Source organism: Anser anser (genome assembly GCF_964211835.1).
Source record: "Anser anser genome assembly, contig: HAP1_SCAFFOLD_60, whole genome shotgun sequence".
NCBI classification, from domain to species: domain Eukaryota; kingdom Metazoa; phylum Chordata; class Aves; order Anseriformes; family Anatidae; genus Anser; species Anser anser.
In genome coordinates this window covers 847,200-860,436 of record NW_028153867.1, presented here as the reverse complement: position 1 = coordinate 860,436, position 13,237 = coordinate 847,200, and the positions used below count along the sequence as shown (strand labels likewise).

Below are 13,237 nucleotides of genomic sequence, written 5' to 3'. Positions count from 1 at the left end.
GACAATTCACGGAGACAAGCGAAGAACTCTACGATTCACTCATGAATTGTCACTGGCAACCTCTGGATACGGTCACTTCTGAAATCCCCTCTGCTATTTAAGTGTCTTCTAGAGCATGACCGTTAGGACCAAAGTGCTAAAACTACATTTCTTCTACATTATTCTAGCTCATAAGTTTTAAAGCACAATGATAGGTTGGGTTTTTCTTGCTATGCTTTTGACAGTTTCTGTAATCTTTTTGTTCATCACTCTCTTGGAGCACCATGAAGTCATGTAAATATTCGAGAAATGTAAAGAGGTAAATGGGGTCTAAAGATAGACTTGCCTGTGTAAATAAAAAATTTGTTTCTGCAAACCTGCCAGCAAGGGATTTTACTTGTACCTGTGTGCAGCACGTTCTCTTCCGGCTTATGGAATTTAACAAGGTAGTAAGGGTATTTCATCTGTCTTTATTTTTATATGGGCATTAGGACACAAGCAAAATCTAGCTTCCCCTTGTTTTCCTGGTTCCTTAGGTAAGCGACAAGCCAAGCCTTTCATGTGCTTGCTTAGACTGGAAGTATGTATGGGAGACACTCACAGGCCTTGCTATGGAAACACCTGTGCCCACTTTTTCCTGCAGGCTGCTGGCTCTAACTGTACTACTGATACATGCTAGGTCAGCTAAAATGGGCTTATAAATAGGGTATGTTAAGCATATGGAAGTGTAGACTTCAACTGCCATAGCTACAAACATCCCGTGGAATGAGGATGATGTCTGCTGGCACTCTCTGCATCAGCATTCAGTTTTCCCTTGCCCTTCTTACTGTTAGACTTCTCAGCTGACGCTTTACAGCGAAGAAATTGCTACAACAAAATCCGTGTTCTTAAACCTAAAAAAAAAAAATCTTGGAGAAAACAACTTGCTGGTTTTCCCTCCTTGCTGGCAAGGAGAAAAATAGTCCACCAGGAACAACAAAAAAATCCTAGTAACAGCTCCTTAAGTTATACCCTCTGCTACCCTCTCTAATTGCTCTGGTCTTCCTTCATTCACGGTAATGAAGTTTTAAAGCTCTGGTAGAAGGATGACAGTACTCAAGTCAAAGGAGATGAGAGCAATGAGGAAAGCTTTGCTTTAAGCTAGAGCAGTCTTGCGAGTTGCTGCCTTTATGCTGTTCTTATCTTGAAGGGTACAGAGTCTTTTCCAGTCATAGGGACTCCATAACCCTATGAATATGGAGAAATAGTTGCTAATTAACAGTGTGTATAATAAGTAAGTGAGGCTGGAAACAAAAGAATATTCCTCCAAGAAAAAAAAGGAAGCAGAAATTACTGTACTTAATAGCTGGGGAAGCTGTTAAAGCTAGTTGACACAGTTCTGGTACTGCCGTGTGTGTTTTGGGGGCAACATAAACCATAATTGCTGTGATGGCAGGTAAGAATCCAGTTCTTTTTTATGGCTTAGTGTAGTCAGTGAAAGCAGTGGTCCTAAGCTGCATGCTGTTCTTAAATGTAATGCAAATTCTCTTTTGTGACTCCTCAGTACTTCCAGGTTACTTGTAGCTGATCACCAGCAACTGCTTCTGTTAGCTATTAGCTGTTGGGTTTTTGCTAGGAATACTTTCAGTCCTGAATTGAAATGATGACATCCTGAAACAGAAGAGGCTCTTGGAGTATTGTAGGAAGCACATTCTTCCTGGTTCTAGTGCAGGTGTAGACGTAGGAGGAGACAGAAGGCAAAGAACCTCACATAGGTGGAGGGGGTGAGGTGGCATCACAGTTAGAGCTGTTGCAGTTAACTCTTCCCAAAGCATGAAAGCAACGTGGCTGGGAACGGGGATTTGTTGGGTTGCTTCTTTGTGTGAGCCAGGGAGTCTTTTGAGGGGCAGATTAATAAGAATATGACACAAGGTAGAGGTGGAATAGATGAAGCAAAGAATCTGGGTGGGAAAAGGGTTGCTTGTACGTGTCTATGGAATTGTTTCAGGGGACTGAGCTGGGGCAAATTCAAGATAATAGATGCAGCCTCCTTGACTTTGGATGGCAGTGCTGAAGCTTCAAAACCTTACAAGGTTTGATGCCACTTCAATTGTAGTGCATAGCTGTGGTACTTGAGCTCAGAAGTGCAAACTGCACAGGATTTTTTTATCTATTTTCTTCAACGTGAGCAGCAAAACATCTTCCAGGAATGTGCCTGGGTGCTACGCTGCTTTGACACGGCTTGCTTTGCATCACCAAACACAGTAGTTAGGTTGCATCGAGTACTTTGTGGAAACATTCATTGTGTTGTCACCCAGAAATGGGATGCTACAGATATGTGTTGGCCCGGCAGTATCAGTGCTGGTTTTTGGCCTTTGAGAGGTTGGTCCATAACATGTGACCTGTGTAACGAGAGGCCCACATAGATTGGTGACTTCATTAAGTCTGATACTGTGGTGGTGTGTGACCCAAGGCCCTGAACGTCAGAAAATCAGGCTGTGGCCACCTATTTTATGCAGACTTTGCCTATTAACAAGGTCTCTACACTGTACGTTAGAGACGTGCGCCTCCTTTTCCGGACTAGATAGTGAAAATACCAGTTTTGTAGTTCAGTGAATGAGATTGGTTGGGCTGTTTGTTCTCCAGAGCTGAAAAATGTTGGGAGTGTATTCTCTTGGAGTCCACAGAAATGAAAATGATGAGAGGAAGAGAACGTTGGTTGCAGCCCGCGTGCTGCTGTTATAAAGGAGTTCTCTGATGTCTTTTTCCCTCTGCTGAGACTTATCAGCCTATCGTCCTTTCCTGTTAGGAGCGCATACCTGGCTTGGGATGGTGTGCGCAGGGCAGATTCTTTACCGTAAGAGCGCAGTGAATGCCAGACTTCTTCCTGTACTGCCGTGTTAACCGTGAGTCACAAATTCAGGAAGCAGTGATTGCATCGGAACTGCTAGAATGCTTTGCGGAGTCTTTTTACTGGGTAAACTTCACAGCTGCAGTTACAACTTCCAGCCTGTGTTAGCTGAACACATCGTACTGGTGCCCGCCATCAGTTTGACAAAGATGGGATTGCAGTAGGGACTTGCTTTTTTCCTTCTTTTTAATTAAACAAGTCTTTGAAGCAACTTTTCCAACACCGCCATACTTCACTTCTTCCAGTTATTTTCTGTTTTACTTAGCTGAAATGTTTTTTTTTCTTCCAAGGTTGAGGAAGTTTTCTACAAGAATGTCCCGTAATGATTTCATAAACTCTTTTCGTTGTACCTAGCTGCAACAGAGAATGCTTTTATTCAAAAACCTGCTGGTTTTCTTTTCCAAGAAGTAGTGGGGTTTTTCCTATCTCTTCACTGATGGGAAAGGCTGTAGGACAGTAGCTTGAGGGGCTACTAATGCTGTCATCAGTGAGCCGGGAAAAGGCAGGAGTCCGAAACGGGTAAAAAGTACTTAAAAGGATACCAAAAGAGTAAACGGTACTTAAGCCGTGGATGTTTCTTTTTGCAGGGATGCTCTGGACCAACCGCTTCTTTCTAGCGCTACCTCAAAGTAACTTGCAGATAGAACTCACAGGGAAGGTTGATCAAATGGTGATGATCGCTGTCATTCTGCTGGACACGCAGATACTTGCCTTTCGTTTTGGCTCATTTTTAATACCAATTAACTTCAGTGCCTCGCGTTAATAGACACCGTTTGACTGCATCGGCAAATGTTTCTGAGTCGTGAGTGTCGTTAAAGGCCTGTCACCTGTTGTGGTTTAACCCGGCTGGCAGCTAAACACCACACAGCCGTTCGCTCACCCTCCCCCCTCCCTCTCTGGGATGGGGGAGAGAAACGGGAAAGTGAAGCCGGTGAGTTGAGATAAAGACAGTTTATTAAGACAGGAATATAATAATAACAATAATAGTAATAATAGTGATAATGGTAATAGTATTAATAATAATAATGTGTAAGAAAACAAGTGATGCACAATGCAATTGCTCACCACCCGCTGACCGATGCCCAGCCTATCCCCTAGCAGCCGGCCCCCCACCCCAGCCAGCCACCCCTATGTATTGTTTAGCATGACGCCAGATGGTATGGAATACCCCTTTGGCCAGTTTGGGTCAGCTGTCCTGGGTCTGTCCCCTCCCAGCTCCTGCTGCACCCCCAGCCTGCTCGCTGGCAGGACAGAGCGAGAAGCCGAAAAGTCCTTGGCCTGGTGTAAACACTGCTCTGCAACAATTAAAACATCAGCATGTTATCAGCGCTCTTCTCATCCTAATCCAAAACATAGCACCCTACCAGCTACTATGAGGGAAAATTAACTCTGTCCTAACTGGAACCAGGACAAACTGCTTCAGCACTTTTGATCTTTTACAAACTCAGCTAAATTATTTAAGTTCTACTTTGGGCACCGTGTTCCTTCATCAGCCAGGATTTTGTGGATAGAGTTGAGTCTTCTTATCACGCGAGGCCAATAAAACAACTGAGTAATTTAAACCTTTGTGGCTGCTCCCACCCCCAACACTTTCCCATTCCCATGACGACTTCTCATCCCCCAAATGACTTCTCACCCCCAGGTCTCACTCGGGGACCCACCACCCGCAGCCGCTCCCCATCAGGAGCAGACATCCCCAAACCAATTGGCGACGCGGGCAGCGGCAGAGGGCTGCGTTCAGCCCCCACCCCCCCACCCCCCCCCGCTGACCGATGCAGGAAATAAGTGCAGGCAGAGGCTTTGCAGGGTGGAACAGTTTGTAATTTATTCCCGGGGTAATTAATTGTGGCTGCCACCCCCAGCCCGTCCCCAGGTGAGGCCCGGCCGCCTGCTCAGGCGGGGGGCCCGGCCTGCCGGCCCGTGCGGTCTCCGGCCCCCGGCTCCTCCTGCCTGACCCTATGCAGCCAGGACGTGTCCCCGACGTCGTCGTCCTGCTGGGACCTTGGCAGTCTGCGCCCCACCTGCCCCGCGTGCCAGGAGAAGCTCCTGACGAGCTCTCCTGCCATGGAGGGGCTGCGCTCCCTGCGCCGGGGCGAGACGCTGCGGGAGCGGTAGCTGGAGGGGCTCGTCTGGCGCTGCTGCTGCTGCTGCCGCTGCCCCAGCCGTGCGTTGCGCTGGAACCTCCTGCGTGGTCGTCGGGCCAGGCGCACGATGCCAATGATGTGCCCGCGGCACAGCGGGCAGGTGTCTCTTTCGGCAGCCCAGACGTGGACACACTCCAGGCAGAAGATGTGCCTGCAGGGGTCGATGCGAGCCGCGCTGGACATGCGCTCCAAACAGATGGGGCACGTCTCCTCCTCGGGGGCCTCCTCTGGCTGCCGCCGTGGCCGCCAGCTCATGATGCCTGTGGCCGCCGCAACGTGGAGCTGGTTTTCGTCTGGGGGAGGCTGCCCTGGTGCCAGGCACTTAGCAGCAGCCTGGGGTCTTCAGCACCCCCCGGGTCGCCGGCAGGACCTCGATGCCTTGCGTGTCGCTGTCTGGATCTCGACGCTTGGCGTGACACCAGCAGGACTACTGCAGATAGGAGCAGGAAGAAAACATTGCAGCAGCAAAGAGACATCAGCTTTCTAGGTTCAACCAATTGTCTAGAGTACTGTAGCGGTAACTGTTCTGTGTATGGATTGCAGACATTGCCGTTAGAATGGCAAATCTGCTTGTGGTAGGTTATACATGGCAAGACCGCGCTTAGGACAGATGAGGCAGATAGATGTCTATAGATTTGAGAACATTACCGAAGGACCTCGATGGCTCGGGTGCAACAGCAATGGCTTCGCGTGTGCCTCTCGGCACACCTCCGCCTCTCTCTTTCCTTCCAGCCTTAGGACCTCGAGCTTTCGATACCGCCAGCTGGACTGGCCGCAGGCGCGCCGCTCAGGGCATTTATAGCCAGCCACCTCTTGTGAGGCAATAGGGTGACATCACCAGGGTCTCGGGGTGCCCATCAAGCACTGACTTGATGGGAGTCTCACGTATTTGAACGTATTTGAAGTGACACTTTATTCTTGATACCTTAGGGCCCACTCCTTGGCCCACTCTTGGGTTCGGTCTCTTCCGAGATGGCTTTTCTTAATTAGCCTAATACCGCTCTCCTTGCTTGGCTTCTGTCAGCATGGAGCAGCCATCTCACATCAGCATTTTCTCGCAACAGTCAGGTGATCTCTGTCAGTGCTGCCAACAGGGGCACCCCGAGACCCTGGTGATGTCACCCTATTGCCTCACAAGAGGTGGCTGGCTATAAATGCCCTGAGCGGCGCGCCTGCGGCCAGTCCAGCTGGCGGTATCGAAAGCTCGAGGTCCTAAGGCTGGAAGGAAAGAGAGAGGCGGAGGTGTGCCGAGAGGCACACGCGAAGCCATTGCTGTTGCACCCGAGCCATCGAGGTCCTTCGGTAATGTTCTCAAATCTATAGACATCTATCTGCCTCATCTGTCCTAAGCGCAGTCTTGCCATGTATAACCTACCACAAGCAGATTTGCCATTCTAACGGCAATGTCTGCAATCCATACACAGAACAGTTACCGCTACAGTACTCTAGACAATTGGTTGAACCTAGAAAGCTGATGTCTCTTTGCTGCTGCAATGTTTTCTTCCTGCTCCTATCTGCAGTAGTCCTGCTGGTGTCACGCCAAGCGTCGAGATCCAGACAGCGACACGCAAGGCATCGAGGTCCTGCCGGCGACCCGGGGGGGTGCTGAAGACCCCAGGCTGCTGCTAAGTGCCTGGCACCAGGGCAGCCTCCCCCAGACGAAAACCAGCTCCACGTTGCGGCGGCCACAGGCATCATGAGCTGGCGGCCACGGCGGCAGCCAGAGGAGGCCCCCGAGGAGGAGACGTGCCCCATCTGTTTGGAGCGCATGTCCAGCGCGGCTCGCATCGACCCCTGCAGGCACATCTTCTGCCTGGAGTGTGTCCACGTCTGGGCTGCCGAAAGAGACACCTGCCCGCTGTGCCGCGGGCACATCATTGGCATCGTGCGCCTGGCCCGACGACCACGCAGGAGGTTCCAGCGCAACGCACGGCTGGGGCAGCGGCAGCAGCAGCAGCAGCGCCAGACGAGCCCCTCCAGCTACCGCTCCCGCAGCGTCTCGCCCCGGCGCAGGGAGCGCAGCCCCTCCATGGCAGGAGAGCTCGTCAGGAGCTTCTCCTGGCACGCGGGGCAGGTGGGGCGCAGACTGCCAAGGTCCCAGCAGGACGACGACGTCGGGGACACGTCCTGGCTGCATAGGGTCAGGCAGGAGGAGCCGGGGGCCGGAGACCGCACGGGCCGGCAGGCCGGGCCCCCCGCCTGAGCAGGCGGCCGGGCCTCACCTGGGGACGGGCTGGGGGTGGCAGCCACAATTAATTACCCCGGGAATAAATTACAAACTGTTCCACCCTGCAAAGCCTCTGCCTGCACTTATTTCCTGCATCGGTCAGCGGGGGGGGGTGGGGGGGTGGGGGCTGAACGCAGCCCTCTGCCGCTGCCCGCGTCGCCAATTGGTTTGGGGATGTCTGCTCCTGATGGGGAGCGGCTGCGGGTGGTGGGTCCCCGAGTGAGACCTGGGGGTGAGAAGTCATTTGGGGGATGAGAAGTCGTCATGGGAATGGGAAAGTGTTGGGGGTGGGAGCAGCCACAAAGGTTTAAATTACTCAGTTGTTTTATTGGCCTCGCGTGATAAGAAGACTCAACTCTATCCACAAAATCCTGGCTGATGAAGGAACACGGTGCCCAAAGTAGAACTTAAATAATTTAGCTGAGTTTGTAAAAGATCAAAAGTGCTGAAGCAGTTTGTCCTGGTTCCAGTTAGGACAGAGTTAATTTTCCCTCATAGTAGCTGGTAGGGTGCTATGTTTTGGATTAGGATGAGAAGAGCGCTGATAACATGCTGATGTTTTAATTGTTGCAGAGCAGTGTTTACACCAGGCCAAGGACTTTTCGGCTTCTCGCTCTGTCCTGCCAGCGAGCAGGCTGGGGGTGCAGCAGGAGCTGGGAGGGGACAGACCCAGGACAGCTGACCCAAACTGGCCAAAGGGGTATTCCATACCATCTGGCGTCATGCTAAACAATACATAGGGGTGGCTGGCTGGGGTGGGGGGCCGGCTGCTAGGGGATAGGCTGGGCATCGGTCAGCGGGTGGTGAGCAATTGCATTGTGCATCACTTGTTTTCTTACACATTATTATTATTAATACTATTACCATTATCACTATTATTACTATTATTGTTATTATTATATTCCTGTCTTAATAAACTGTCTTTATCTCAACTCACCGGCTTCACTTTCCCGTTTCTCTCCCCCATCCCAGAGAGGGAGGGGGGAGGGTGAGCGAACGGCTGTGTGGTGTTTAGCTGCCAGCCGGGTTAAACCACAACAGGTGACAGGCCTTTAACGACACTCACGACTCAGAAACATTTGCCGATGCAGTCAAACGGTGTCTATTAACGCGAGGCACTGAAGTTAATTGGTATTAAAAATGAGCCAAAACGAAAGGCAAGTATCTGCGTGTCCAGCAGAATGACAGCGATCATCACCATTTGATCAACCTTCCCTGTGAGTTCTATCTGCAAGTTACTTTGAGGTAGCGCTAGAAAGAAGCGGTTGGTCCAGAGCATCCCTGCAAAAAGAAACATCCACGGCTTAAGTACCGTTTACTCTTTTGGTATCCTTTTAAGTACTTTTTACCCGTTTCGGACTCCTGCCTTTTCCCGGCTCACTGATGACAGCATTAGTAGCCCCTCAAGCTACTGTCCTACAGCCTTTCCCATCAGTGAAGAGATAGGAAAAACCCCACTACTTCTTGGAAAAGAAAACCAGCAGGTTTTTGAATAAAAGCATTCTCTGTTGCAGCTAGGTACAACGAAAAGAGTTTATGAAATCATTACGGGACATTCTTGTAGAAAACTTCCTCAAGCTTGGAAGAAAAAAAAACATTTCAGCTAAGTAAAACAGAAAATAACTGGAAGAAGTGAAGTATGGCGGTGTTGGAAAAGTTGCTTCAAAGACTTGTTTAATTAAAAAGAAGGAAAAAAGCAAGTCCCTACTGCAATCCCATCTTTGTCAAACTGATGGCGGGCACCAGTACGATGTGTTCAGCTAACACAGGCTGGAAGTTGTAACTGCAGCTGTGAAGTTTACCCAGTAAAAAGACTCCGCAAAGCATTCTAGCAGTTCCGATGCAATCACTGCTTCCTGAATTTGTGACTCACGGTTAACACGGCAGTACAGGAAGAAGTCTGGCATTCACTGCGCTCTTACGGTAAAGAATCTGCCCTGCGCACACCATCCCAAGCCAGGTATGCGCTCCTAACAGGAAAGGACGATAGGCTGATAAGTCTCAGCAGAGGGAAAAAGACATCAGAGAACTCCTTTATAACAGCAGCACGCGGGCTGCAACCAACGTTCTCTTCCTCTCATCATTTTCATTTCTGTGGACTCCAAGAGAATACACTCCCAACATTTTTCAGCTCTGGAGAACAAACAGCCCAACCAATCTCATTCACTGAACTACAAAACTGGTATTTTCGCTATCTAGTCCGGAAAAGGAGGCGCACGTCTCTAACGTACAGTGTAGAGACCTTGTTAATAGGCAAAGTCTGCATAAAATAGGTGGCCACAGCCTGATTTTCTGACGTTCAGGGCCTTGGGTCACACACCACCACAGTATCAGACTTAATGAAGTCACCAATCTATGTGGGCCTCTCGTTACACAGGTCACATGTTATGGACCAACCTCTCAAAGGCCAAAAACCAGCACTGATACTGCCGGGCCAACACACATCTGTAGCATCCCATTTCTGGGTGACAACACAATGAATGTTTCCACAAAGTACTCGATGCAACCTAACTACTGTGTTTGGTGATGCAAAGCAAGCCGTGTCAAAGCAGCGTAGCACCCAGGCACATTCCTGGAAGATGTTTTGCTGCTCACGTTGAAGAAAATAGATAAAAAAATCCTGTGCAGTTTGCACTTCTGAGCTCAAGTACCACAGCTATGCACTACAATTGAAGTGGCATCAAACCTTGTAAGGTTTTGAAGCTTCAGCACTGCCATCCAAATTCAAGGAGGCTGCATCTATTATCTTGAATTTGCCCCAGCTCAGTCCCCTGAAACAATTCCATAGACACGTACAAGCAACCCTTTTCCCACCCAGATTCTTTGCTTCATCTATTGCACCTCTACCTTGTGTCATATTCTTATTAATCTGCCCCTCAAAAGACTCCCTGGCTCACACAAAGAAGCAACCCAACAAATCCCTGTTCCCAGCCACGTTGCTTTCATGCTTTGGGAAGAGTTAACTGCAACAGCTCTAACTGTGATGCCACCTCACCCCCTCCACCTATGTGAGGTTCTTTGCCTTCTGTCTCCTCCTACGTCTACACCTGCACTAGAACCAGGAAGAATGTGCTTCCTACAATACTCCAAGAGCCTCTTCTGTTTCAGGATGTCATCATTTCAATTCAGGACTGAAAGTATTCCTAGCAAAAACCCAACAGCTAATAGCTAACAGAAGCAGTTGCTGGTGATCAGCTACAAGCAACCTGGAAGTACTGAGGAGTCACAAAAGAGAATTTGCATTACATTTAAGAACAGCATGCAGCTTAGGACCACTGCTTTCACTGACTACACTAAGCCATAAAAAAGAATTGGATTCTTACCTGCCATCACAGCAATTATGGTTTATGTTGCCCCCAAAACACACACGGCAGTACCAGAACTGTGTCAACTAGCTTTAACAGCTTCCCCAGCTATTAAGTACAGTAATTTCTGCTTCCTTTTTTTTCTTGGAGGAATATTCTTTTGTTTCCAGCCTCACTTACTTATTATACACACTGTTAATTAGCAACTATTTCTCCATATTCATAGGGTTATGGAGTCCCTATGACTGGAAAAGACTCTGTACCCTTCAAGATAAGAACAGCATAAAGGCAGCAACTCGCAAGACTGCTCTAGCTTAAAGCAAAGCTTTCCTCATTGCTCTCATCTCCTTTGACTTGAGTACTGTCATCCTTCTACCAGAGCTTTAAAACTTCATTACCACGAATGAAGGAAGACCAGAGCAATCAGAGAGGGTAGCAGAGGGTATAACTTAAGGAGCTGTTACTAGGATTTTTTTGTTGTTCCTGGTGGACTATTTTTCTCCTTGCCAGCAAGGAGGGAAAACCAGCAAGTTGTTTTCTCCAAGATTTTTTTTTTTTAGGTTTAAGAACACGGATTATGTTGTAGCAATTTCTTCGCTGTAAAGCGTCAGCTGAGAAGTCTAACAGTAAGAAGGGCAAGGGAAAACTGAATGCTGATGCAGAGAGTGCCAGCAGACATCATCCTCATTCCACGGGATGTTTGTAGCTATGGCAGTTGAAGTCTACACTTCCATATGCTTAACATACCCTATTTATAAGCCGATTTTAGCTGACCTAGCATGTATCAGTAGTACAGTTAGAGCCAGCAGCCTGCAGGAAAAAGTGGGCACAGGTGTTTCCATAGCAAGGCCTGTGAGTGTCTCCCATACATACTTCCAGTCTAAGCAAGCACATGAAAGGCTTGGCTTGTCGCTTACCTAAGGAACCAGGAAAACAAGGGAAAGCTAGATTTTGCTTGTGTCCTAATGCCCATATAAAAATAAAGACAGATGAAATACCCTTACTACCTTGTTAAATTCCATAAGCCGGAAGAGAACGTGCTGCACACAGGTACAAGTAAAATCCCTTGCTGGCAGGTTTGCAGAAACAAATTTTTTATTTACACAGGCAAGTCTATCTTTAGACCCCATTTACCTCTTTACATTTCTCGAATATTTACATGACTTCATGATGCTCCAAGAAGGGAGTGATGAACAAAAAGATTACAGAAACTGTCAAAAGCATAGCAAAAAAAACCCAACCTATCATTGTGCTTTAAAACTTATGAGCTAGAATAATGTAGAAGAAATGTAGTTTTAGCACTTTGGTCCTAACGGTCATGCTCTAGAAGACACTTAAATAGCAGAGGGGATTTCAGAAGTGACCGTATCCAGAGGTTGCCAGTGACAATTCATGAGTGAATCGTAGAGTTCTTCGCTTGTCTCCGTGAATTGTCTGTTCATTTCATCAACATCCAAGTAGAGCTGTGGATCTGAAAATAAAAGCCTGGTAAGTCCAAGTATCAAATCTGAGGCATGCGCACAAAAAAACTTCACGTGAAATGGCTAATAAAATGTATTTTAAGCTAAGTGTAATAAGCTATTAGATCTACTAATTTTAGTGAGGTATTTAGTCCTCTAAAATTTTGAGCCTCACAACTCCAACTTTTGGGAATTTGTATATTAGAAGGCTGGGACTAGAACTGTCTTTCAAGATAAAGACAAAGACAATGTTTAAGATAGTAAAGATAACGTTTACGGATAATCAGCCATGAAACCCTCCCAAGAGTCATTTAATTCACTTCTACGGCAATACACGTTACATAGGATAGTTTCTAAACACTAACACAAAATGCCTCCACGTGAGGAACTTTGCAAACCTTCCAGGACACAAATATGTTTTGTACCGTATTTGTAAGTGCAAGCTGAATCCTCCTTTTGGAATCTGCAACATAAGCTTTTACCTCAGGGTGGAGAACAAAGCTTTTGCATATTACTGAGTTTCTAATATAAAATCTGTTTAGCGGAACCAATACAAAGAACAAAATTCTGTATTAGACCATTTTCAAATGGGAATGAAGGCACAGGTACAAGAAACCTGCTGCGAAGCATTGACAGTGTCCCGTTTTACTTGATGCGGTCAGTGTATGCTGTATCAGCTTTAAAACCCCAGCTGATTGCAGATCAACCCCACAGAGGTTTGACCTCAGCTGAATTTTCAAGATGTTCTTCATCCAGTAGAGGTTGGCTTGTATTGTTAAAAGGCACAAGGATGGCTAAACTCAAGTGACAATGATAGAACCCTTATTACCGTCAGTAATTAGGTCATCACCGATTGCAGTCATAACTGAAGATTCCTGAAAGACAGAAAAGGCTAAGTTTAATCATAACTCATTTCAGAAAGCATCACAGATTCAAAGTGCTGCAGTCTCAACCCATTCCTTCTTCCTACAACTACAAGGATAGATGGCATTTTATCTATTTATTTTTAGAAGAAAGCCAATATTGCAGTACAGGTTGGAAGGGACCTCCGGAGGTCACAACTAATAAATTGACCACTTACATAAGACCACTTACAACAACTGTTTAATTTGCTTTAAGCAAAGCAAATCAGAAGAACAGGAACAGAAGAAGCGTACGCAATTATGCTGTCAAAACCATTCTTTGGTATGCGTGAACAAATAATGGTGTATAAATCACTAATTCTATGGATT

At 47.4% G+C, this 13,237-nt stretch overlaps 1 protein-coding gene and 1 pseudogene across 2 annotated transcripts in view; one reads left to right on the top strand and one right to left on the bottom strand.

Annotated features, from left to right (window-relative positions):
• Positions 1–13,237, top strand: part of LOC310891269 (nuclear pore complex protein Nup153-like) — a 270,187-nt pseudogene that overhangs the window by 30,620 nt on the left and 226,330 nt on the right. The window lies entirely within an intron of this gene.
• Positions 11,623–13,237, bottom strand: part of LOC310891245 (nuclear pore complex protein Nup153-like) — a 65,465-nt gene continuing 63,850 nt past the window's right edge. Inside the window, exons 23-24 of the mRNA XM_083853512.1 lie at positions 12,835–12,880; positions 11,623–12,016 (exon numbers count right to left, since the gene is read on the bottom strand). The gene's annotated coding sequence lies outside the window, so the exon portion shown is untranslated. The remainder of the gene's footprint in view (positions 12,017–12,834; positions 12,881–13,237) is intronic.